General features: G+C 38.4%; 1 protein-coding gene across 3 annotated transcripts in view; it reads left to right on the top strand.

Moving 5' to 3' along the window:
- Positions 1-25,362, top strand: part of LOC148423829 (disco-interacting protein 2 homolog A-like) — a 64,127-nt gene that overhangs the window by 3,126 nt on the left and 35,639 nt on the right. The window lies entirely within an intron of this gene.

Genomic DNA, 25,362 nt, shown 5'->3' with positions numbered 1-25,362 from the left:
GATAAAAGCAGTTTTTCACCATAATTACCAAATCCTTGCGTTATGTTCCTTAATTCAAACCCTTCCATCCCAAACACTACACATCCCAATTGAGAGGGTTGGGTGTGTGTTACTTCACAGCTGATGTGGATGAGTGGTCCAAAGATGGGGTGGAAAGGAGGGCAAGAAGACAGATGAACCCCATTATCTCCTGCCGGGTTGAAGGAGGAGGGTTTGTCTTGTCTGCTGAGAAAATTCATAGTTTCTCCCTCGCTCATACCTCAAATGGTTTCTTCCCCTGTTAGTTTGCCGCACCCTCTGATCACAAACTATTTTGTAATGGCATTTTTTTCCCCCTCTTCAGGAAAGTCAGCAAACACCAGACGGACTCATCAGTTAGTTTCTTTGCCTGCTGAGTGGCAAATATTTACAAATGTTTTTTTTTTTTTTTTTTTGCTATTGGTATAACAGTTGTAGCTTGTTTTAACTGTGGAGACCTCTGACTGTAAAAGTATACAATTTGAAACATTTCACAGGTGTCCTATTCGAATGGCCGTGACATGGTCTCTAAAATACGCCAAGTCAATAATTCAGCCAACTCATGAGCCTTATCAAACATCTGACAAACTCAGTTTAAAAATCGTAATCCAGAATTTTAAGAGCAGAAAATCCTTTTGATTGTCACTGATACTGATTAGCAGGATAACATAAAAAAAAAAAAATCCAATAGAAAAAAGAATGTTGAGCCCTGGAGTGAGCGTTCTCCATTTGCTGCCTTAAAGTCCAGTTGGCAGATGCCATTGTGTCTGTAACAGTGGTGAATGTTACTGGAGACTCATGCATATTTCAAGGGTGTGCCTCTGCAGAACTTCAAATTCTTGGCCTGCACTTTTATGCTTTGCTTTTTGGACTGCACTTGAGAGGATGACGCACGTTATTATCCTCTCACATGTATACATATTTTCACTCTTTGTTTCACTTTCTGATGTTTTCCATTAATTGAATAGCTCATGGGCCAGGGGAGAACCCATAACAGTTCTGGTCAAAGGTGCGGCTTTAGGAATTCTGTTTCAAATTGAACATTGAGATTTTCTTTTCTTTTTGCTTGCAGAATTCAGAACCAAAAAGCAGGTGGTCATCAGGGTGCATTTGTGTTTTGAATAAAGATAGTGTGTTTACAAAAAGCTTAATTTCCATACTTGCAAATGCACTTGAAACACTACACGTCAAATTTGTTTTGATTTGAAATAGGCTGTGCAGAGTTCCAAATGTTTTGGCTTCTATGGAAATGAAAGCTATGATAAGTGTTTTCAACTTGACACTTTATTCCCCACACACACACCGCTATTATTCTGAAGTGTATATAATTTCAGCCCTGGCTGAAAATTTTCAACCTCAACTGACTGTGATTCGATTTTTTTTTAATGAGATGTTATGAAAGGGACACTGAATAGCATGTCCGCCTCACAGTTAAAGGGACCCTGGTCCAAATCCATCTCGCGTCGGCCTTCCAGTGTTAAGTTTGCATGGTCTCCCCGAGCCCGCGTTGGGTGTGTGGATGCATCTCAGTGTGCCCTGCAATTGGCTGGCAACCAGTTCAGGGTGTCCCCCGCCTACTGCCCAAAGTCAGCTGGGATAGGCACCAGCAAGCTTGTGACTCTTGGGCTTTAGAAAGTGGATGGATGGATGAATGTTACCAAAGGTAAACAATAGTGAGTAGGTTCTTTGCTATCTAAAACTCCTCTGTCTATTAGGGAAAATTTGATTTGTGCATGATGAAATTCGATTGTTGGAAAAAAAATACAAGCATTTAGTATTTAAAAACATTCTATTTAAAGGCATACGAGAAGCTCTGAATGTTCTCTTCCTGTTTCATTGTGAGTGGAGTACAAAAAAGAAGACCTATCCTCAGATATTCCTGGAAAAAAAGTCATCTGTTTGCAGTTGATGAAAAAACAATCTGTGAAAATGTTTCATTCGTTTTAGTTTTTTTAATTGTTTATTTTTAAACAAGAATACTGTGTGTTAATCCACCATTCTGTAAATGCATCCGTTTTAAAAAGCTAAAACACTTTTTTTCCACCTGTAGTCCTAGTGCAACAGTTAAAAATAACATATATTAATATAAAAAAATGTCACATACAGGTACACACAAAAAACAGTATTTTACATATATTATTACAGCAAAGATCATTCGATCGAGCCAGACATAAAACAGATGATGTTCCTCAAAAGGTCTTCTCGAGTTGCTGACTAAAACATGCCGGCAGATTCCACTTCAAATGTAGTTTCAAAGTTTACTAAATCAGACATGCAATGGGTACAGTGTTCTTAAGTCTTAAGAGGCACAGCTTTTTGCATTTAAATTTACCAAAGGAAACTGCAGCATTCTGTTAACAAAAGTACTGAGACGAACCTTTAGTGGTAAAACAGTAGAACACTGTTGCCAGTCTCCAGCCAAGCCACCATCCTGTAATCCTGTCCTTCCTGCCACACAGGCAGGAGCTTTCCAGCTACCACCGGGTTTTTAGTCACGCTCCACATGGGATGCTTTAAAAACAGAGAAAATGTGCAGCGACCTCTCAGGTTCGTCGTATTTTTAGTTGACGTGCCTGCCAGGTACGGTGCTTGATCTGGTGCCAGTGATGACACGGTGTGTGTCCTTGCTGTGAGAGATGCTGACTAAACATCCCAATTTCACCTCATCAAGGACGTCAAAAAAACAATGCGCCGTGTTCCTCATTTTTCTCACCGGTTTGCCTTTCTGTTTGGCCTCGACGAACTCCCCGTTGTCCCGTTACGCAGCTGAGTCCACGTCTTTGATCTCTGACCCCTGCCTGTGTCCATCTGGTTGAGAGCATGGAAATTGGACGGCGTCAACATACCACCCCGCCCTTTCTGTCAGCATCAAAACTCAATCTGGGCTCTGCTCATGTCACTGACATTCAAACCCAGGTACTCATATTTTTTCAAATTTTGTGTTTGGCTAAAGGAGGTAGTAAAATACTGTAGCTTGTATTACAGGAATTAAGCACTAAAGTTATCGATTACCTGGGTGATGCTAAAGTAATCAATTACTTTACAATTACTTCAATACCTAATACCATAATATCCCAAATATAAGCCACACTTTTGTATTTGGCGCTCTTAAATTTCGGGTCAAATTCTGGTACTTTCTATGTTACCGTGTATAAAACGCACCAGCACTTTTGCAACAATGTAAAAACTATAGCAAAACAGAATAAATGTCATCTTTCTAATCGCTTAATATTCTCTTGTGGTCATATCTGTAAGATCTGTATTTGTTGCGTATAAAGTTAACTGTGTCTGGATGCACCCATCTTTTGGTCATCAATTTTGGGAAAAAAAAGTCCATCTTATACTTGGGGAATTACAGTAATCAGTTACTACTTTTATTTCTACTTATACAAAATCATCAATTACTTTAGAATTTAATTACCTAAAGCGATTTATTTTGTATTTATTAACTAGAATAAATGGATTACTGAAGTACTAATTAGCTCAGGTAATTGATTACTTTTTGCTTAATTCATTACATAAAATACAATTTTAGAACTTCCTTTAGCAAACACTTGAAAAAATAAGTACAGTACCTGCTATTTGAATAATTGCAAATCATGTCTTTGGGATTGAATGAGTTAATGCCATGACAGGAACCAAACATTTTTCCTTTCAAAGTAAGAGGAAATTAATTTGTCAAACATTGTTTCTTGTCATGCCTGAGGCTATGAAGGACTTAAACAGTGAATAGCCTAACAAAAGATGAAGTAAAACCTCCGTGAAACTGCATTTACACTTCAAGTCAAGTTTTCTAAACACATCTGTGTGTTAGGGTTGTCGCTTTTTTTAAGACTCAATTATCCTATCACATATGTCATTTACTAATTGAGTACGCAAATGGATTTTGCAGATTGAAGTAATCATTTGAATTGAAATATAACACCGGTAGTAAGCTTTTTTGCAGCATTTGTTGTTGTCTTGTAAGTTCTCCCGAGGTAGCATGCATGATTTCTTCCGCACGGCAAAGTTTGATTGTTTGAGAGTTCCACTATAGTGTACGTGTATTTTTGTAATCAAGTGGTATATCTGTCAAAACACAACATTTTGTCACGCTTACTGATGCTGAGTCTACAATAGGTCAATCAGGTGTGACGTGCTGATCAAAGACAAGTGAAAGCCTCTCGAGCCATTTTGTGAGCAAAGCGGCGGAAAAACAAACAGAGCAAAAAATGTATGGAATGTGATTGGACCCGTCAACTAAAGCGTGAGGAGAGGGGCTTCCAAAAATCCCATGTGACACATGGCACACACAGGAAAATACTTCAAACTAGTAGCCCAAGATCTTTAAGAATATTATGGCCAAGTTTTTCCAGTTCTTCTTAGCTCATCATTTTAGGTCTCTCAGTGGAATGTGGGAGGAAAAGAATGGATTTTTTTTCTATGTGATTGTCGGCCCTTTTATAGATATAAAATCGTAGGAAAAGTGTGCTTATCTAAGCTCCTCCTACTTGTCTCCAGAGATTTTTTTTTCCTCCATGCTGCACGCCAAGACAGGCCAGGAAGCCACAAAAAAGTTTGAAATTAGGATTAACCTCTTACATAGCAAATATAGCCCTAATTTGTATTATTCTTTTTTATTTTTTTAAACAACTTAAACATAAATAAGTATACTATTTAAAATTTTCAAAGTGATATCAACATGTCTTTTGTGTTTGTTTTTTTTTTTTTAGTGATTGAGAAGCTACTTTCACGCTATGTGGAGTAGCTTTAAATTGTAACAAGCTAATAGTAGCCATGCAAGTTTTTCTAAATAAACAATATAATTATACAAAATGAAATCAAAATGTATCAAACCTACTATGGTAACAGTGTTTTTGTTTGTTTGTTTGTTTTTTCTCAGTAGCTACTTTTTACTTTGTTAAGTAGCGTTGGAGCTGAAACATGCTGATATTAGCCATGCTAGTTAGTCCAAAGTAACAATTGAATTTTTCAAAACGAAGCATTTAAAGTGTTTGTTTCTTAGTGATTATTTCTCTGCTTTGTGAAGTAATCTTAGAGTTGAAACAAGGTGTTTGTCATGCTAGTTAGTCATACTATTAGCTTCTGTAGCATGTCTAATAGTGTTTATATTTCACCAGTTAGGGATGCTAATTCTAGTAGCTGGTTGCAAATGTTGAAGTGGAAGTGCCCCAAAATGAACAGGAAGTGCCCCCATATCAATAAGAAGTGACCTTTGAAATGCCCCAAGAATTGCAATTGTTTTTCCTTGTTTATTTTTTTGGGCCTATTAGACTGTTCCTACTTTAAACTGTTCAACATAACCACGGAAAAATATTTTCAAAACATCAAAATATATATTTTTTTTTCACCTCCTCCTCCAATTTAATAGATTTAAATGTTTACTGATTCTCATCTTTCATTCAATTCCTGAATCAAAGATTGACAAAAAAAAAAATAATCTATAGACCGCCTTTATTATACTTGCACCTGCACAGGTACAAGGCAATGCAATTTGGACCTAATGAGGTCAAATCACATTTAGATGTGTATCAGCATATTGCAGATCTTTGCGTATCCTTTGTTAAAATTTTATATCATTTGTTAAGATTGCAAATCATTTCAAATCATTTCACAATTTTCCATTCAGTCTCATGGCCTTCAAATATAATTTCTCCATAGAGAATTAAGAAGTGTGATTTAGCATGTTTTGTTGGTGCAGTGGGAAAAAAGACCGTTTACTGTATTACCGATTTAAAAAAAAAAAAAAAAAAAAAAGTTGATGAGGAGAATAAGGTCTGTGATTTATGCTGCTTTCACAAATATGTTGGTCAGTTGCAGTTATTGAAATAAAAGCATGTGTCAAAAACAGGTGCAGCAGGTTGTAATCAAAGTGCCTACTCTGCCATACACAGTCCAGCTTCCTGGTTAACCATAAACCTGCACTGCAATTATCTACCCTGGTGTTTCTATGTGATTAACTTGCGACGGTTTGTTACCTATTTACAGCCTGCTTGATTTTTTTTTCTTTTTTTTTTTTTTTTTTTAGATCTTAATGTGTTATGATTTTTAGAGATCATATTGTAGTTTAGTTGTCTGAATTATGATCAACTCAATACACGATACAACTAGTATCAGTTGGAGCTGAGAGAGAGATTTCCTCAAATCTTTTTCCTGGCTCGTTCTATGAAAGCTCAGTCTTTCCAAACCCCTGCTCAAGTATGTTTTCTCTGGCGCTTCCAGCCGAACACATGTTTTACTGATAAGGAGTTCAGAGAGAGGTAAGTGGTTGTCACGCTTTTTGAAACTGACAACAGGTGAACTTTTCCTAAAATGGCATCTAACAACATTAGAATGTTAACAAATCCTGCTCGCATGCTGGATGCTCTTCATACATGGTGAGATCATCATAGCCATGTGGCAAAGATCACGCGTGCTATCTAGACACTGATAATCTCTTAATGTACTGCATATGCCCTTGCTGAACGTACACTTGATAAAAACTGTATGGAGAGCGGCAAAAAAAATTTGTTTTCACGTGTGGTGGACTTGTTGAGGCTTGGGGGATGATTTGGCCCTCTATTTTTGAAGTCTTCTTAAGATTCACACCCTATTGTTATTGTGGTTCAAGTCACAAAGCGGGCTTTGGGAAGTCCGCAGTGTTGACCACAAACCTCTCTAATCCTGAATATAGACACTTTGGTTGGCTCTGGAAGTTTTTGGAACAGATTAGGCTAGGTAAAACCAATCTTACCTCACACCCTAGACCAATCTTTCAGGATAATCGAAAGCGACGTTAGATACATTTCTGGTTTCGTCCAGAAAGGGGGAATTTATTAGCTTCAGCAATCTTTTTGTGTGCACTGTGCTTCAACTCTGGAATCTTCAGGGAGCCCCTTTTAAGGAACCGTGACACAATGTGAAAGGGTCATGTCTAAAACAAACACGTGCGACAACACCTTCATGTTCCGACTGCCAAAATTCTTGACATAGATGTGTCAGCTCTTACTCACATGTGGTTGATATTCATGGCTCCAGTCCCATAACATGTTTGTGAGTCATTCCTTGGCTTTCTCTTCAGCTGTTGTCCACTCTTTGCCCTGGCCCCAAACTTTTAACCAACATTTGGATCTGCTGTCATTGGGAAGGCATGTGACATGTGCTAAATGATGCAATGGGGGGCATTTATGGAAGTCTAACCCAATTATAGTGATTAAAGACATTTATTATTTGATGTCGTTCCACAGCAGGCCAGACAACACTCATACAACTCCCAAATTCTCTTCTGTGATCAAACTATTTTTTCTCAAAATTCATCAAAGGCTGTTTTTCAAATGATTTGATCTACAGTATCTGGACCGGGGTTTTTTGGTTGAACATGGTAGAAACACACAGTCTTCAATGGTTACAAACAGCACGCACTTTCCATTAGATTGCATTATGTTTTAGGTTAGCCAGACTAATATTATTTCACTTGCGTAAAAAAACAGGTTTTTTTTCTGCTTGAGGAATGGAAATAAAAACAGAAGATGTCGTGTATTAGTTGAGCAGCTCCAGTTCCTGTAGAGTTACTACAGGTTTTAGATTATATTTTTTCATTTTTTAAGACCCTGGACTAATCTAAGCCCCCACCCTGAACAAATTGTGATCCAAGAATAGTATGATTCTATATTTTTCAAAATGTCCTGGTAGTTGTTGAACAAGTTGAATAATTAGAATTCAGGAAGTCCAGCCCAATACCTGTGATTAATGACTTAATGAACGTATGTCAATATTTTTGTGTATGTCGTGTATAGCTTCCTCTGTCTGCTTAAACCATCATCAAGACCCCTGACTCAGCTTTGTGTTCTTTGGCACTGCTGAGCTGCACATATGAGTGCGTGTGATCATATACACACTGACCGCCCATGCACAAACACGCACAGAGCACACTCCTTCCAGGTTCAAGCCTGTTAATTGAATTGAAACTGTGGCTTTGGCTCTTGGCTCATGTGTGACAGCATAAGTGCAAAAGCAGACCTTGTGCAGTCCTTGCAACTGACCATTTGATCACGTTTGCAGCTTTTTTTCCAATATAGAATGGTGATTGGTTTTGTGGTAATTCCCAGCCAGGCTACCGTGGCACACGAGCAGACCGTGAGAGATTGTCAGCAGCTCTAAAGAAACAAAAAGAAATCAAATTCTACCAAAGAGGAATATCTTTAAAGTCCATGGGATAATTAGGTCTGCAGACACACAAAGTCATTATTTGCAAATATAAAACTAACTAATACTCTTATTTCATATTTCTTTATTCTCGTATTTCTTCCTTTCCAGCAAATTTGCAATACTGCGTACATCTGCAATAGAGGTCCGGATAGAAAACATTTGTGCACGGCAGAGCTTTGAGGCAGATATTTTTAGTCGAAGACTGTATTTTAAAAGTCAACTTACCGAACTTGGTCGACTTTATTCCCCCAGCTCAACTGTGCACATCTGCGTCATCACTTGACCGTGAGCTTCCACAGTACCACTAATAGTTTAATATACTTTTTTAAAGTATTTTTTAAGCTAGTATTTTAAGTTAGTAAAACATTCATATGAGTCTTTCAAGTTCATGTCTACATGTGGAATTGGCCTGGGAATGTTTGTTGACTCCACATTATTATTCAAATGATAACCATTGTGGAGCTTTGACTATCTCGAGGCTTCTGCAACGCTTCTGGTTGGCAGGTTATTATCCGTTTGACAGCTATGACTGGTGTATTTGCATGTGGTAATAACTCCCCACAACAGTGTAAAGTAAGTGCTCATACAAGTCTCAAGGTTGTGAGGTACTCCGTCAAGAATTATTGGGCTGCAAGAAATGTAGGCTGCCCCGGAGGAACATTCCTGCTTAGTTTTGCACTGCAGATGTTGTACTTGAATAATGTTTCGATTGTTTTAATGCTGATAGCCAAGCTTTATAGCTCAATATGTGTCTGAGCCTGGGATGCACTGTAATTATTCTCAGTAATATATGGTGTGGAAACACTTTTTTGCTTGTGGTGTTTTCCTGAAAAAAATGCTGGCATTAGATTCAGCTGAACTGTATGCATTGGGTGCAATGATAATCTCTAACCTCATTGACAGAATATGGCATGTGATGTTGCTAAATCCCATGTACGGGGGCTCTTCGGTTCACAATGCAAGTTGAAATGTGCCATAGTTGATTACTAACCAATGCTAACAAGTTTGTGAAGTCACAATAAGAGTAAATAGATGTATGTTACATTCCTGTTTTTATTAGGTCTTTGTCACATAAACAGAATCTTAATTTTATCTTCAACATACCTTCGCAGCTGAGAAGCTGCCTTCAGGCTATGACTGCTATGGGATAGGCCTGGTAAAGTCTCAGTGTCTGCTCAGGTACGGTGGGAAAGGTGAAAAGACAAGAAAGTTGATCCCTAAGTAATGCTGGCAAGCTACAAATCACTAAGTGAATGAGAACTTCTCGGCTTCATGCACGTTAATTCAGGAGTTGTGTTTGATGTTGTCAACATCATAGAGACAGATGTTTAACGGATTCATCTGGTCTTGAAAAAAAAAAAAAGGATCATTCACTGATCATTAACTAATCACTAACTAATCATTCAGGAGATTTGTATGTAATCTGCTCCTAGATAAAGGCATCATAAAGGCTTTATCTTTCCCTCACATAATTTTGCCTTTCTGTGAATCCTTAAAAGGATACTAAACATAACAATTTTTATCAGTGAAAAGTTAATGTTTGTAAATCATTTTCATGACAATTATTTTAATGACTTTGGCATATCAGCAGTTCTTGTCTTGTGTTACATGTCGCACTAATCTAGGGCCAAAACACTACTCGAGCGAGTCAAGAACCTGGATTATATTAAAAAAAAATGCCTGCAGGCCTACACGAAACATGTCCCAGGTGTCTGTGACGTTGATTGGCGGAGCAGGAAAGTCATATTATAGGTGGGGATTGCTGCACGGTTACCATAGTACAGTAAACAGTGTTATCAGGCCCGCTGCAGGAGGAAGTGTCACTCCACTACTGAACGGTCAAACCTTAGCTTTTTGTGCGCTACTATTTCCGAATACTGAATGACCCTTTTGAGATGTGGATATTGTGATATGTGAATATTTGCACAGATTTTACAATGATTTTGTATACAGTACATATTCTGAGCCCTTTGTTAGGCCCTTTTGCCAGTGGTGTGGATTTATCAATCTCCTATGCCATTTTCAGTCACGTGTTACTTAGTTCAGATGGCCACCTTGACTTCAGATATACACTTTGTGGCTTGCCGCCTGCGTCTACATGCTAAGGTCAGATGTGACCCAAATGGAGCCACAGGCCTATTTAACATCAGTCAGGGGCCACAAGCCTCAAACAAGCTTCTGGCCTAAGGCTGACCTTTTATGGGTCGCCCACACAATTATACATTCAAGCTGGATGCTACCTCGTAGCGGGTGAACTCAAGGCCATTAGGGATTCACAATCATACGCAATGAATGTCTATAGCTGCAGTGCCACCAATAATAAAACAAAGGTCCACAAGGTCGCACATTAAAAGCCGACTGGCTTTGTGATATCCATTAGCAGCACGTGTATGAGGTAGATGAGCCTATGAATAAGTTTGAAGGGAAAGATTAACGGAACATTGTTACCATTAGGATCAACGTTATGGGAATGTATAGCCCCTTTACAACTGCCTGTTAAAGCTAACGCCTTTTTGCCACCGTAAGTAGTATCAGATCTGTAAAAGTCGTGAGACTGCGTGCTCAGGAATTCCACAATGCCAGGACACGGGTGTGAATTTTGACACATGAAAACTCACTTGTTCTGACAAAGCAATCTTCTTAAAAGCAATCTTATTTATCCGTCACTCCAGATGCTGGGACTGACATCACCGCACTTGGAGTGTGGAATGTTGTAAAAGCTCACAGTGGGAAAATCATGCTTTGCTGGAATGAATGGTAGCTGTCTGAATTGTACTGTATTACTGTTAATATGACTGTGATTACACCCTCTAATTAGGAATTTGTCCCCAAATTGTCACACATCATAGTATAACACTGATCTATACTATCACAGTTGTGGTCACATTTACGGTCATTATTTGCCAGAAATGCATTTGGATGCCATAATTATGAAACAAGCTGCTACAGTGTAAAAGCTAGATGTTTGATTTTTGGGGAAAAAAAAAAAATCCCAATAAGCAAAGAAAAAAAAACATTGGTATAAGCAGAGCTACAACTCTGCAACTGATTATTTTAATAATAGATTAATTTGTTTTGTCTGTTACTAAGTCTGACCCCAAAAAAATGTGTTTTAATTCCCTGGCCTTTTTCTTATATTGACAGTGTAGAAATTGCACACAAATTATGATCGAGTTGCTTATTTGGTCCAGGATTTAAAAAAAATAAATAAATATATACATATTTTTTTAAATTACACAAGGAATCAGTCTGCTTTCGTGGAGGATGAAAAAAATTGGAAATTATTTAATGTTGAGAAGCTGAAACTCCCAAGCGTTTGGACATATTCAATTTAAAAAGTACCTGATGTTTAGTGATTAATTTGATAGTAGATCAGCTTTCGATTAATCGTCACACCTCTAGGTATAAGCATGAAACTTCCTTCAAGACACATTGAACTAAGTTTAATTTACAGTTAAACGCAGCAAAATATGGATATATGGAACATCAAGAAAGAAAACAGTGCTTTTCCTGTGTAGTTTGTAGTCAAACATGGCAGATCTCCAGCCTGCTTTTGCCCTGATGTCATCTAACATGTCTCTGACCTCAACTAGCATCCTGTTCGACAGCCAACGATATGGCCACCAGATGAACATTTTTTTTTAAACTGCAACTTCACTGTGCGTAGTCACCCTACAAGGAATTATATGTGTTATTTTTCAATTGATTTTATGCCTTGGCTGGTTGTTTGCAAAGTAGATGCAAACTGAGTGTTTGTTGCTATAGCATTGTGTCCCAGCACTTCTGGCTTCCCTTGACTCTTTTCCTTCCATTGCCACCCCCCACTCCCGTCACTCTTCCTGCCTTCTGTACGGCTCTGTTCCATTCACATTTCCTGTTGTGTTGAACAAATGACACTACAATAGTTCGCTTGGAAATACTGTTGCTGGCCATTTAATGGTTTTATAATGCTATCTGTACTTGCTTAAGTGTCCATCAAAAAATACATTTACTAATACCATATGTTGGACTGCAGCCCTAAAAACTCAAGATCATGCTTTGGTGATTTCTGTGTAGATAAGATGTAAGCAAACGTCAGATCTTCTGTTGCCATTTTTTTTATAACGTTGAATATTCAGCTACATTCAATATTTCTTTCAATTGCTTTCAACACAAGACAGGAGAAGTGAGTGTCAGGTGTTAAATTTCACACCACTACCCCAGGATTACGGAATTTCCTTGCACCCAGGTGTCATCCCAACTCAGTTTTGACGTGGATACGGTTCGTATTTACCAAAGTGGAAAATTCTGGTTAAATGGATTCCCCTTTATTTGTCAATGTGGTTGATACAAAGCAGTGATGTGTGAAAGGGGCTTGTGATTTGGCATTTTGTGTGACAAGCATTTTCACAAGAAGTCTGGAACTTCTATATGTGGCCTGCCATTTGCTGGTGACCACCCCCAACGACCATAAGCGCCACTAAATGGATGGATAGATTAATGGAAGTATGAAAAACGTACAGCCTCATTTTTCAGTACAATCCATTCTTTTTTTTTTTTTTTTTTAATGGGCCGCCTGGGATGGAAGAATAAAACGAGCAAAGATACTGAGCACTATGATGATAATAGTAATCCTTTTCGTACGCTAGCTATATCATCCATGTTTGTCATTAGACATTAATGATGTTTTAGGAAGGAGATAATGTCAGCAACTCAGGTTTGAAAGGGATTTGTACTGTAAGATGCATGCTATTTAGGTTATGTATATTATCAAGAGAATCAGGGTAGATTAGGGGGGTTTGGATTAGAAGATATCGTACGTTCAATCCGTCATTGTGATTGAGATTAGAACACTCATATCTGCTTTGGTATTATTTACATTTACATTGTGAACCAACAAAAGTGTATGGATTTGTATTATGATTCCAAAGCAAAAGCCTGCACTCCCAATTTACTCATTAAGGGGAGACACGGGCTCCAGAACAAACACGCAACCGGCTTTGCAGGTTCACAAAACAAACACAACCTATATTGTTATCTGGACTCCATGCTTGCCTTCTGGGTGAGGGTTCTGGGCAAACAGGCCGCCTCCCCTAGAGCACCATACTCCGATACTGTACGTGCATGTGTGAGCAAATCAAAAAGGGAAGCAGTTTCTTCAAATGCAGCAGAACCAGTTTTCCGTTAGAAATCCCTTAATGTCCCCATCATTAAACTTTACAATTTCAAAACAAGGCTGTCTGTTGTGTATGATTTGAAAAAATAAATAGCTTAAATATTTTCCAAATCTGAAAAGTTGATCAACAAACATGCTGAAACATTTCAATAATTAAGAGTTTAAGTTTGTATTGTTTAGTTGTTTTTTTTTTTTTATGCTAGTATTTAACAAAGTAAATATTGGCTTTGAATATCAGTTATTGGCCTTCTAGAATAATGACCATTAATAATCAGTATCGGCCTTGAAAAAAAAATTGTCTTTTTTCTGTCATCTGAAAAATACATCATGTGCTCAAGTCTCGTGTAATATCCAATCACAGTTACACTTGCGAAAGTCACATGAATATACCCTGAAAACAGGTGAGCCATGATTAGTCATTACCGGAGTCTAGAGCATGTAGTATCATTTTCAGTCACCCGCAAGTGCAAAAATATATTTTGAGTGTATTAATCGTACTTTAAACAACAAATTAAACGTATGAAATATTTTTTTTACTGCTGAAAATAAGTAATTTTACTATCCCTTTAAACTGTAAAAAATAATTGCATGCTGTCTGCTCGCAATGTCAAATTACAACTGCTTTACTGTATATGAATCTACTTAAACTTGTGCTTTACATCATTCTTACCCTTTTAGGTTTGTGTTTTATCGGAATCAATCCCAAAAACACCGAAACCCAGGGTTAATCCTTTGGTGATCGTTGAACTGAAATTTTGCACGAACTATAAGCTTGGAATTAAACATACAGATCACTTTTTTACCCTATAATGTTGGAGTGATTGTTGCCAAAATCCAAAAGAAAGACAAAACACTGCCATAGAGTCATGTGTAAAATACTTATATCACTATCATAGCATGCACTGTTAGAAGTATTTTGGTATAACAGTGTGTACATTGTACTTTTTTTTTTTTTGCCATGACCTCGCTTTGTATTCCTGAAGGTTTTTATAGTGTATGATTGTGAGCAGTTGTCGACTTGAGTGACAGCTGGCAGTTGAGAAATGGGCAAGATATTCCACTTCTTGCCGCTCCTTCACGCAGCTGAAGCCAGGAAGGGATAGTTTGAATTTAAAAACACCAATGGGCGCCATGTGAATGTTGCAAGTTGTTGTGACTGCGCCTAGTTGAGACACGAGGGCAGCAGCTGTGCACGCACTGCATGAAAAACACATCCCACAACTAACGCGCAAACAAACATTGGGCAAACGGTTTCCTTTCTTCCTGAGGATCACGTGATCTGCAGCAACCCATCCATCAGCTCAGGGCAGATGCGACACATGCATGTTTTAAACACATTGAAAAGAACAACTACCAGGACAGCTGTTTCCTGCGTGGAACACGTACGCAGAGGCTGGGTGTGTGTGCAATCAGGGGTGGCCAGACATTTGTGCCTAATTGGACTTTGTTTGTATGTTAAATATGTTTATATATATATATATATATATATATATATATATATATATATATATATATATATATATTTTTTTTTTTTTTCACAAACTTTTTTATTTCAACAATTAACATTGTTTAAATATTGACACACGGTAAGGCTCTTCAGATACTGACTTGATAACTTGGCTAGCTTGATGCTAACTAAGATGGCCCCAAAAAATCTCTGGACTTGTAAATGGTGCTTATTCTCTGTGGCCAGAACTGAAGACACTGGCGGCCATGTTGTGTTGCCACTTGCTGAGCGTGCCAAACAGAAATAAAAACTCAAATAAAGGTGTTCTTACATTATTTCCTCTTTCCACTGCAATGATGAAACCTGGGTGGAAGCCATAGGTAAAAAAAAAAAATAGCACAGGGAAAGGAAACCACACCGAAAGAGCTGAGCCCCCCCCCCAACAGAAAATGCTTCTAGACCACCGTGTTACTCCATTTGTCTTCAAGTTAAATCATTTATTTCCATGCCGTCTACAGAATACGTAACTATGACTTGGTTTCCTTGACTGCCAGAAAGACCTAAATGATAATCTGCAAACTAGAGTACTGTCATATTTTCAGAGCTTTTTCAAATGATTCACATGAAATGAAAACCTGGAATCCTTTTACAGCTCTTTCACAGCCTGAAAAGAAAATAATGGGCATTAACTAAGCATAACGGTTTGTATGGAATTGATCTGGTGTGGTTTATAGGTGGGCTCAGCTGGTTTCTTGAATGCATGTCAAGGCTGACTTATGACTTTAAAATATCCATTCCACAGATAAAGGAAATGTGCCTTCATTCAGATGTTAAACTACTTTAATTTACGCATCTGGCCCTTGTTTGGGGGCCCTTTTTTTGTGGTGGGTTATCTAACATTTCTTGATCCAAAGGCAACACATTATATTTGATACTCTAAGCTATCAGTTCCCTCTTCATCTAGCAAATTAATTTCTTTTTCATTATGAATGACTCTATATGTCACATGGAGTTGTGAGATAAGCATAAAGGAGAGCCAGAGGAATGAGGATGAGGGGAAGGCAATAGATCTGTTTGTTTTCCACATTCGTCATGTAGGAGGGGATTGGCCACACAGGACTTATAAACAAAGCATATACAGGAAATGCTCTGCAGCCATTGAAAATGGAATCTCTTCTGCTTTTTTCCTTCCGAGGTCACACACTCTTCCTTGTATTTGCGTCTTCCATCCTCACCCTCCTCATTCAGTGACACTTGACCTGCCGTGCCTCTGCTTTAATGCATTGCTTATTAGTTATCGTCACACTCCATTAAAGGTCCATGAACAGCTGAGGTGGCGAGAAGTCAGGACCTCAGCTGTCTTTAGCATTGTAATTCCCGGGTAGCTACTTGTTTTACTCATGCCTCAGGTCAAACGTGCTTGATGACCAGGTACACGCCTTTTAGAACAACACAAGCGCATGGTTTTCCAATGAGATTGGGTGTTTTAAGTGATTCCTGCACTAAGCTTTTGAGGGGTGGAGCGGTGTTGTTTGTTTAGTTTGCTTTGTTTATTTTTAGGAGTTGCACATAAACACATTGCTTTTATTAGGTGGCAGTCAAATTATTTTACTCATTTCAACAACGCGATATTTGAATGTAATTTTTGTAATACGTTACACATAAACTAAGGCTGCAACCAACACTTTTTTAAATAGCTAATGACTGTATTAATTTATTGATTTATTCATTATTTTTTTAAATCACGGATTTAAGTTCCATTCCTTTATTTAAAGAAAGGGAAAAAAACCCTTCAGAAAATAAACTACCATCTTTGATTACTTGGTTAGTGGTTTGGTTTGTAATATGCCAGAAAATCGGCAAAACTGTTGGTCAGTATTTTTAAGAGTTAAAGTAGATGCAAATGTCTTATTTTGATTCAACACAATTCTATTGAGTCTGCTTTTATGAGTACTAAAGACGTCTGAAATATTTCCTATTGAGAAGCTCAAATTAAATTTAATTAATTAAATTTGAGGTTTTTTAACAATCAAATATCATTTTTTTTTTGTCTATTAATCGTTGCATCTCTTAACTTCTTTCAGTCTCCAAAAGTGTATGATGTCTAGGTAATCAGACTTTTGGATTCCGCTTAGCTATCACTGTTGTCCAAAACTCACAATGAATTGGAATTTAAAATATTAATTAGACAAGTTGAAGTAACCAGGAAAGGTGGACAACAACAACAACAACAAATGGCCTAAAAGTTCATAGCATATAATATTTGGTTCATTGTGTCCTATTCATGCTGATCTTTTAAAATAATAACTGATAACTTTCCTCCTTACGCAAAGAATTCGCCACACTCTTTTGTGTAAATTAATCTTTTCAGCTCTGGCATCTCCTCACCACCTTTTGTTTTCGTCATCTCGTTGACTAAAAACCCGTCAGTCAGGTGGAACTTGTCTGTGGGTGTTGGTAGCGGTGTGCGCTTCCATTTGGCTCATTTTGGCTTTTAAAATACAACTGTTTTCATAAATGTATAACTTGCTTAATTTAATCCTTTTGATCGCGTCTAGTGTTGAACTAGCAAAGTTTTTCTGTCGACAAATGAATGGTCGAGGTGTTTTTACTGAGGAAAAAAAAAAAAAAACACTCAGTGGAGATGGTGAAGACCTGAATCAATACTGAGTGGCTGCCCTGGCCTGACATCAGATGAGAGTCAGCCGTCAATATAACTCCTCTCTGATGAATCTTGAAATTGAATCAACTGAACTGGCAGGGGCAGCATAGTGGACGACTGGTTCACACATCCATCTCACCGTTATGAGATTAGGGGCTTGAATCTTAGTTCTAGCCTTACCGTATTGACAGTGATAGACATTTCGCCTATACATTCCAAAAACATGAATGCATTTAATAATAATAATAACTCCAAAACATTTTGCATGTGTGTTCCACCACCCCCCCATATCTTCTCACATTCCTTCCTATCTTAACAGGAAAGACAAAGGGGAAACAAAAAGGCCACTTCCTGTACTTTTAGCAAGCAGTTCAAAACAATAGAGCAGGGAATGCATGGCAACCTACAGTAGCAAGTGTAGGAAAGATAACTTGGATCTCTTGTCCCTACTATGAAAGCATTCATTTTAAAATCGCAATTATTTTTGTTACATCTTAAGTGGAGTCATTTTTTCCTGGTGTAAAAACGTGTGATCCTGGTGTAGTTGCTCAGTACATTAACAGCTTTCTCATGGTTCTGGTGAGAAAGTTGTTTGCTTTGAAGCTTTTTGATGATGACGCGTAGATGACTTTCCACCAGGAGCTTTGCCGAACCAGTTGTCCACATGTTAAATGATCAAGGAGAAAAATTACTGCCTTTCATAGATTGAAATTGAAATTGTGATTTTTATTTTGGCTTCTCCTGTTCTTTAAAATGTTTTAACCAAAGAAAAATGATCTAGAGTCTAGAACAGCGTGTTGCGTTTTCAAATTCCGGATGTTGTGAACGTACCCTGAATGTACCATGTTGCTAGCGTTGCAAGCAAGTAGCCTATGTGATTCTTCCATCCCTAAACATTTTTTAAGCTGTTAAATGACACCCTCGTTGAGTTGACGTTTAAACTAAATGCACAACGACTTAAGACTTATGACATACACATATTGTATGTTTAAATACAAAACATGTCTCATTAAAAAAAATGCTAGCACTAATTCTATAGTCATTAGAGGGTACCGTTCAAAATATATGCTAACTGGAAATTAGCACCGTTTTTGTGACTGATATTCCATCAAATACTGAATATTCACACACATACTCAGTGGAAACATACATACAGGTAAGAGCACAAAACTTATAGTGATAGTTAAATTGAAATGTCTGTTTTCATTTTAAAGTGTATCTGTGGTGCTCAGAGGGCAAACTACATATACCCCATAAATGGTGTATAAAGAAAAACGGCATCCAAAAATGTTTTTGGTTTTGCTGCTTTTATGAAATCAAGCTTATGATACCTTGAAGAAACTATTTCTTGTTGTTTTTTCTTCCATCGTCCCCCATTCGATGTGCAGCATTTTCTGGATAGGATTCTGATCATTCGCAAATTTCCAAAATCAGTATTGATAATTTGTGGGTCCTTTTGCCAGTATTGACGAAATCTGGCGAAATCGGCTGTGATTCGGGAGACAATAAGGCTCAAAACCGTGACTTTTTCAGTTAAACTGGAACGTCTGGTCATTCCAGACAATGGTGCCCCGTCGTTTTAGCACATGTCCCGGTTTAGCCTGCTCTGCACTAAGTTGGCAGATCATGTCAACCAAAAGCTTGTTTTGAATCTTCAGAGGATTCACTGTATATGATAGCTAAGAAGCCGTCTATAGCTTCATGTAAGATTCATGGTCTTAGCTTCCCTCCCTAACCGTTTGCAGACATAGCATGTGGGCAGGCTGATTTACTTCAAAGTGCATTGCCTCGCCCTTATTTTCCTGTCTCTGATCTCTTCCTTTTTTTGTACTGTCTGTTTTGTTTCCCATTGCTCAATCAATATATCTCACCTCCAGCGAGCTTTCTGCGCCCCGTTTCCTGCTCTTGCCCTTCACACTCCCCCATCCCCACCACCATCCCGTCTCACTGCACTTCAAAGGCTTGCTGCAGTTAGGTTCCACGCCAAGGCCAGGTACCCTCAGGAGGAATGCCGAGTCGTGTGGAACTACTCTATGTCTTATCTCACAAGAATAAGAGTGGAAAAAGTCTTTTTTTTTTTAAATAGTTGAGGTCATACTTTGCGGAATGCATACTCTGCCTTGTTTGGTTGGGATGAAGTAAATAGTATGTGAGAGGCTATAATCTTAGAATGACTATATACTTGTCTTTTTTTGTAGTTATGTGATCTTCATTCATCCTATTTTTAGAGCAGCCTCATACTTTTGAAGAAACTCTCGAAAACTTTCTGCTACAAATAGCAAACTATGTGAAAGGCAGGCAACACAGAAATGCTTTGTAAGGACCGGGTTGTGTATTATCTCCCCGCAGTCGCAAATCTCACCATACAATTACATGTTTCCATTATCGGATTTCTCTGCTCGGACTCAAAGGGTCGTTACCTCTGAGTGAAAACCCGGCCTTCCCAAACAAGAGGCGAGCTGGCAGGTAATGTGTAATGGAAAGTTGGAAATATGTATACAATTCAGAGACATTCATCCTAGTGAGAAATGCAGCAATGTAGTGTCATTTATTTAGCTGGAGTTGACATAACATGAGTAACTGTATAATTAACCAGGATGTTCTGGCTTTTACACAGCAATAACATTGGTGAGAAATTGGCTCGGGATGGAAATTCACTTGTATTGCAGTAATATATTCTAGAGATTGTGCAGTTTGCGAGTGATTCCAAATGCCAGCCTGACATAGATTGATTGTGTGTTGTGTTTCTTTCTATTAGAAAAAAACAGATGTGAGAATGTTCAACTAAAAGAAAGATGTTGGAGTTGTCTCGGTAGGCTGGGAATCATTTAACTTAAATTATTTTTAATTGCCTGACCTTTTGTTAAGAGACCTGTAGAAGCTGAGCCTCATTAAGATCCCACTCAGGAGGAAACACAAAGACAAAATGTCGACCATTTCTAATGTTGAACCTATCGATCTTGTCTATTAAACTTTGGTGAATTTGTGAATGAATATCAGTCACTGTGACAGGTTACAAATTTTATTTAATTTTTTTTGGTATTTACATGATATGTAATTAATTTTCTCATTTTATACTGAGTATAACTGGATCATTTCTTATGCCTCTGAAAATTTTATCTTTTGCTGTTATTCATTTCTCCTTTGCGTTGTTGACCTGGCATTCGAAAGACCAAGCTACTTGTATACAAAGTCAATTTTCCATTTCCCTTTTTAAGGTTAAACACACGTCACACTCATGTAACCAAACACTGATTTTGAATTTCCTTCCAAAGTCCAAGTCTGTACGAGAAACAAAAGGCATGTTACTCTTCCCTACTCACACAACCACGTTTGTGGTGAGTGATTGGCTCACTTTCATGTGAGTGAATATGTGTTCGAACACCCTTAATTGGATTCACCACGCTGTCCATGTGTGTATGGTGAGCTTTTTGTGTGTTTCATGCAAAATAAAAAATCCGGAATCCCCTTACCCGATCCCTCGTAAGAGCCAAGGTATTTATACAGTATGCATGTGTATATGCTAGGCGCTTAATGGCTATGCCTGTATTAGGCCAGTTGAAAACATGCTCATTCATATGGTAAATACCTTGCAACGAAGACAATAAATCTGGCTGTGGCCTCTAAGACCCGACAGAGCATTGAGGAGTGCCCACAGGGCCGCCCATATCTCATATAGCAGGAACTGTGTGTAGCTTGCCATGAAGTTGAATAAAATGCAGCAGCTTACTCCCCCAAGTAGAGGTTGGTTACATTCATTACCACAAGTTATCAGTCAAAAGTGTTGCATTGATCTGCATCTTATTAATTAGAATTATTTTTTTAATACATTGCATGTGAATATAGTATTAAACAGCAATGTGTTGAGGAATTTAAAAAAATGCTACCAAATTGTTTTTTTAAACAAAATTATATCAACATTGAGACCTTTTTTTATGTCTTGTGGTGCAGCAATTCTTGTCATGTTTTTGTGTTACTAGTAGTTGAATGGGTGTCATTTAACACATTTACTGTATGCTTAATTTGTGTGTTTTGTGTGTTGTTTTTTTAAGTTGTATGTACAACTTACTTGTATTGCTTACCTAATGATTGCTTGTAAACATTGATTTGTTTTGTTTTAAATGACAGGTCTGTAGAATGATCTCATCATTCTGCATGGGGGCGACATGGCTCGGTGGTAGCGTGGTCGTGTCCCAGCCGAGAGGCTGTGGGTTCGATCCCCCGACCATCATGACCATGTTGAAGTGTCCTTGAGCAAGACGCTGAACCCCCTAATTGCTCCTGATGCCGCGTCATCAGTAGGTAAATAACAAGTTAGTGTAAAGCGCTTTGAGTACCCAAGGTAGAAAAGCGCTATATAAGTGAAAGTCCATTTACCGTCAACCAAATTTCATGATATATTTTGGGATAGGTATTGACTTAAGTGTAATAATTGATGAAATGATTTAATCTTGCATCAATGCAAACAGCAGACATGCATAGAAGGGTGTCTTTTAGTGTCACGTGTGTACAGTATCAAGTCTGTGCATCGCTAGCTCTTAATTATAACACCCCCCCCCCCCTTTTTTTTTCGTCTTCTTTGCAAATCAGCACACAGCTGCAACCGCCTCCCAGGCAGCACTGCATCTAATGACTCATTATTCACACTGTCTGTCTGCTCACAAGCCTGTGGGGTAGAGACGAGCGGATTTCTGGACTCATTTTGTATGTGTGTGTGTGCATATGTGCATAATGTGATGAGCAGGTTATGAATTAGCAAAGTGCAAACGAAGGGTTCGTTAAGTCCCCTTATTCATTGGGACTACTTAATTATAAGAAATGCCACAGAGGGTTTCAACCGATGACGGATGGTGAATTTGGAAGACATTGTTTGTGCTAGTATGTGACAAAATCGAAAAGTAATGTAGTACATGGCGTTATAATCATGTCAACTCATTTTTCCTACCTCCTCTCCCCTCCCCTCCCCTTCTGGTTTCATCAGCTGGTGTCATGTTGGTTGTCATCGTCAGTCAACTCATTTTTCCCGCAGCCATTCCCCCCACTTTACCTCTCCTAAACCTTTCGGTATTTCACTTGTCACAAGGAAGACACTACATCGCATTTCTGCCATTCAAAATGACTTGTGGTATTTAAAAAATCTCAATAGTCACATCTTGGAGTTGCTCTTAAGGTTAAAAAACATCTGGTGGATTTAAATGGATTTTGTAAAATTATGTTCCACTTTGGGCTGTAAAAAAGATTGTACCCTACCACATACACCGAGTCCTCATTTCACCCATGTCAACATACAAAATACGAACAAAATGTCATCAGTTAATTTGCATAGAAATACGCTTTACAAAAAATATGGTGAATTGTTGCCAGACTTGGATTATTTTCATTTTATGGTCGGGTTTTTCATACCTTGTTTTACTGTAATTATGACTTAGGCTTCGGTTAGAATTAGCTTACTAACAATACAACGTGATGCTGATTTCCGGTCTACTTGTTTTGCATACCTATAGTCAACACTTCATATCAAACATAGGAAGTCACTTATGACATTATCATCATAATGGGTCATAAATGTTACTGGTGTTTTCCCTTTCGGAGTCTTTTTGAATCAAGTGACACTGAACACATTTTGCAGCGGTTGTGTGTTAGCATGCAATCGTGTTGGGATTTGAACTAACACACAAGTCTTGACATGACATGATATTATAGCCTCAATGAGCAGGAACACACCAGAGGATATCCGCTGTGTGCACACTCAGGCTCATTATTCCGCTTACTATAGCAATAATTGAACCCAATTATATCAAGCTCTTCATAGGAACGTAATGCCAAAGGGTGACTATGCCAATGATTTCAGCCATAAAACAACCACATGTGCTCACTCACACATACACACAAAGGGTGGCATACCAGCTGGGGCTTCCGCATGCCTCCCCACCTCATACAGCATTGAAACCTCATGACCGGACAATCATTTATCCTTAGACTTTTCCTGATTCCAATAAAAAAAAAGTGTATTATATATATTAGTTCAGATTCCCGAGTTCAAATCAAGCTTGGTCTGGCCTTCCCGTATGGAGTGTGCATGTTTTCCCAGAGCCCATGTGGGTTCCTGGCTTCCTCCCACATTCCAAAAACATGCATGGCAGGTGCATTGGACACTCTAAATTGTCCTGAGGTGCGATTGGGTGCGTGATTTGTTGTTTGTCAGCCGATGAATTGCAGACACATTCACACATCTGCCTACCATACCTACAGTGAAGTATGTCGATTACTGGGTTATTCAATAGAATAATCGATAGGACACTCAGTGTAAAAAGATTTGACAGCCCTAATGTATCGTAGCTGAACTTCCCTTAACCATGGGTTTAACAATGCGAAATCTGTTGGGGCTTGGGACAGGGACAATAGGCTCAACACTGGCACTGTACAGGTTGTACCACACTGTACATGTGTGGTCACCTGACCCTATAATGCTCATAGGTTGCCTGTCACCCCAGCTTTCTCTTGACAGTCAAACAAGTTCATCATGTGTAAGTTCACCTCTACAAGCATGTTGTAACAGGCATAAATGCTTTCCGGTGTTTCTGTGCATGTGTGTTTTGAATCGGTATGTGGGAAGGTTGGATGGGGGGGGGGGGTGGAAGTCTGCTTTGACACCCTAATCCTGAAGCCTAGCCAAGCTTTGTATTGGAGAGGGAGGGATGGAAATAGTGTGGGTAAAAGAAAGGGGGGTATTACAAGCGAGGGAGGGGAGTTATTGGGAGGGAGGGTGAGGCAGATGGAGTTCATTCAGTCGAAACAAAGAGATGCTGAAGGGTCTGACTTATGACAGGAGCACCTCCTTAGACTGTGCCAGTTTGCACTTTTTTTCTCCTCCTCTTCCGTCTGGATTGGAGACACATCCTCTGCTTCCTCCTTAACACGTGAGTCATTCAGCCTGTGCATGTGTATATTCGTCAATGACTTACCCGTCAGCTGCCTAGTTATTTATTTTATAATCTTGACATGTGGTCACCTCTTTTGGTTTGGAGCTCCCTTCTGTCAGTCTTTTACTGACAGCTCAGCAATTTTGTTCCGAGAGCACAGAGCGGTCCGATTGTGAGAAGAACGTTTATCTTTTCTTGCCATGCACGCACGAAATAGGTCAAATACAGTGTTTAAAAAATCTGTCAGATGCATGTTTGCTCTGGGGATGAGCATCGAAGCATAAAATCAACATTTGAATTTTTTTGGGAGGGTTCATGCGATGACAGCTGGACACATCTGCCTTTGTTGGCCCATGTGCCCGTTCACTGTTGTGCTTAAATTTGAAACAATGAAATTTCTCTGGCAAAAGAGAGCGGCTGTGTTGGTAGATTGGGTCGGCCTGGCACAGGAACCGACTTTATGAAAACATATCATCTCAAGTTAAAGTAATTAAGTGTTTAACAACAACATTTGTACCTCAATATAGCTGGTGTTTCTAAAGAGTGATATTTGCAATTTAAGTATGATGTCATTAGAACCTGATAAGTTGATTATTTATTGATATTATTGATTGATATTCATAAAAGTACGGGAGACTCTACAGAAGGCGTTCTAAACATTCCGTGTTATATTGAGTAGATTAGAGGTGTATTTATTGATATTATTGATATTCATAGAAGTACAGGAGACAATAGAAGGAGTTCTAAACATTCTGTGTTCTATTGAGCAGATTAGAGGTGCAACAATTAATCGACATCTAATCATTTTTAATAATCGATTATTGGTTTGGAGACCTGCAATTTTCCAAATGCTGAAATTTCAACCTGAAGATATTCTTTAAATTGATTTGTCAATTAAAGCAGGCTTATTAAGAAAACATTCTATTTTTGATAAATACATAAATAAACACCTTTCTCAATTGATCAATTA

The sequence above is a fragment of the Hippichthys cyanospilos genome, chromosome 5 (genome assembly GCF_059441005.1).
Source record: "Hippichthys cyanospilos isolate Australia breed blue-spotted pipefish chromosome 5, RoL_Hcya_1.0, whole genome shotgun sequence".
Classification (NCBI taxonomy): domain Eukaryota; kingdom Metazoa; phylum Chordata; class Actinopteri; order Syngnathiformes; family Syngnathidae; genus Hippichthys; species Hippichthys cyanospilos.
This window is presented reverse-complemented; position numbering and strand designations above follow the sequence as displayed.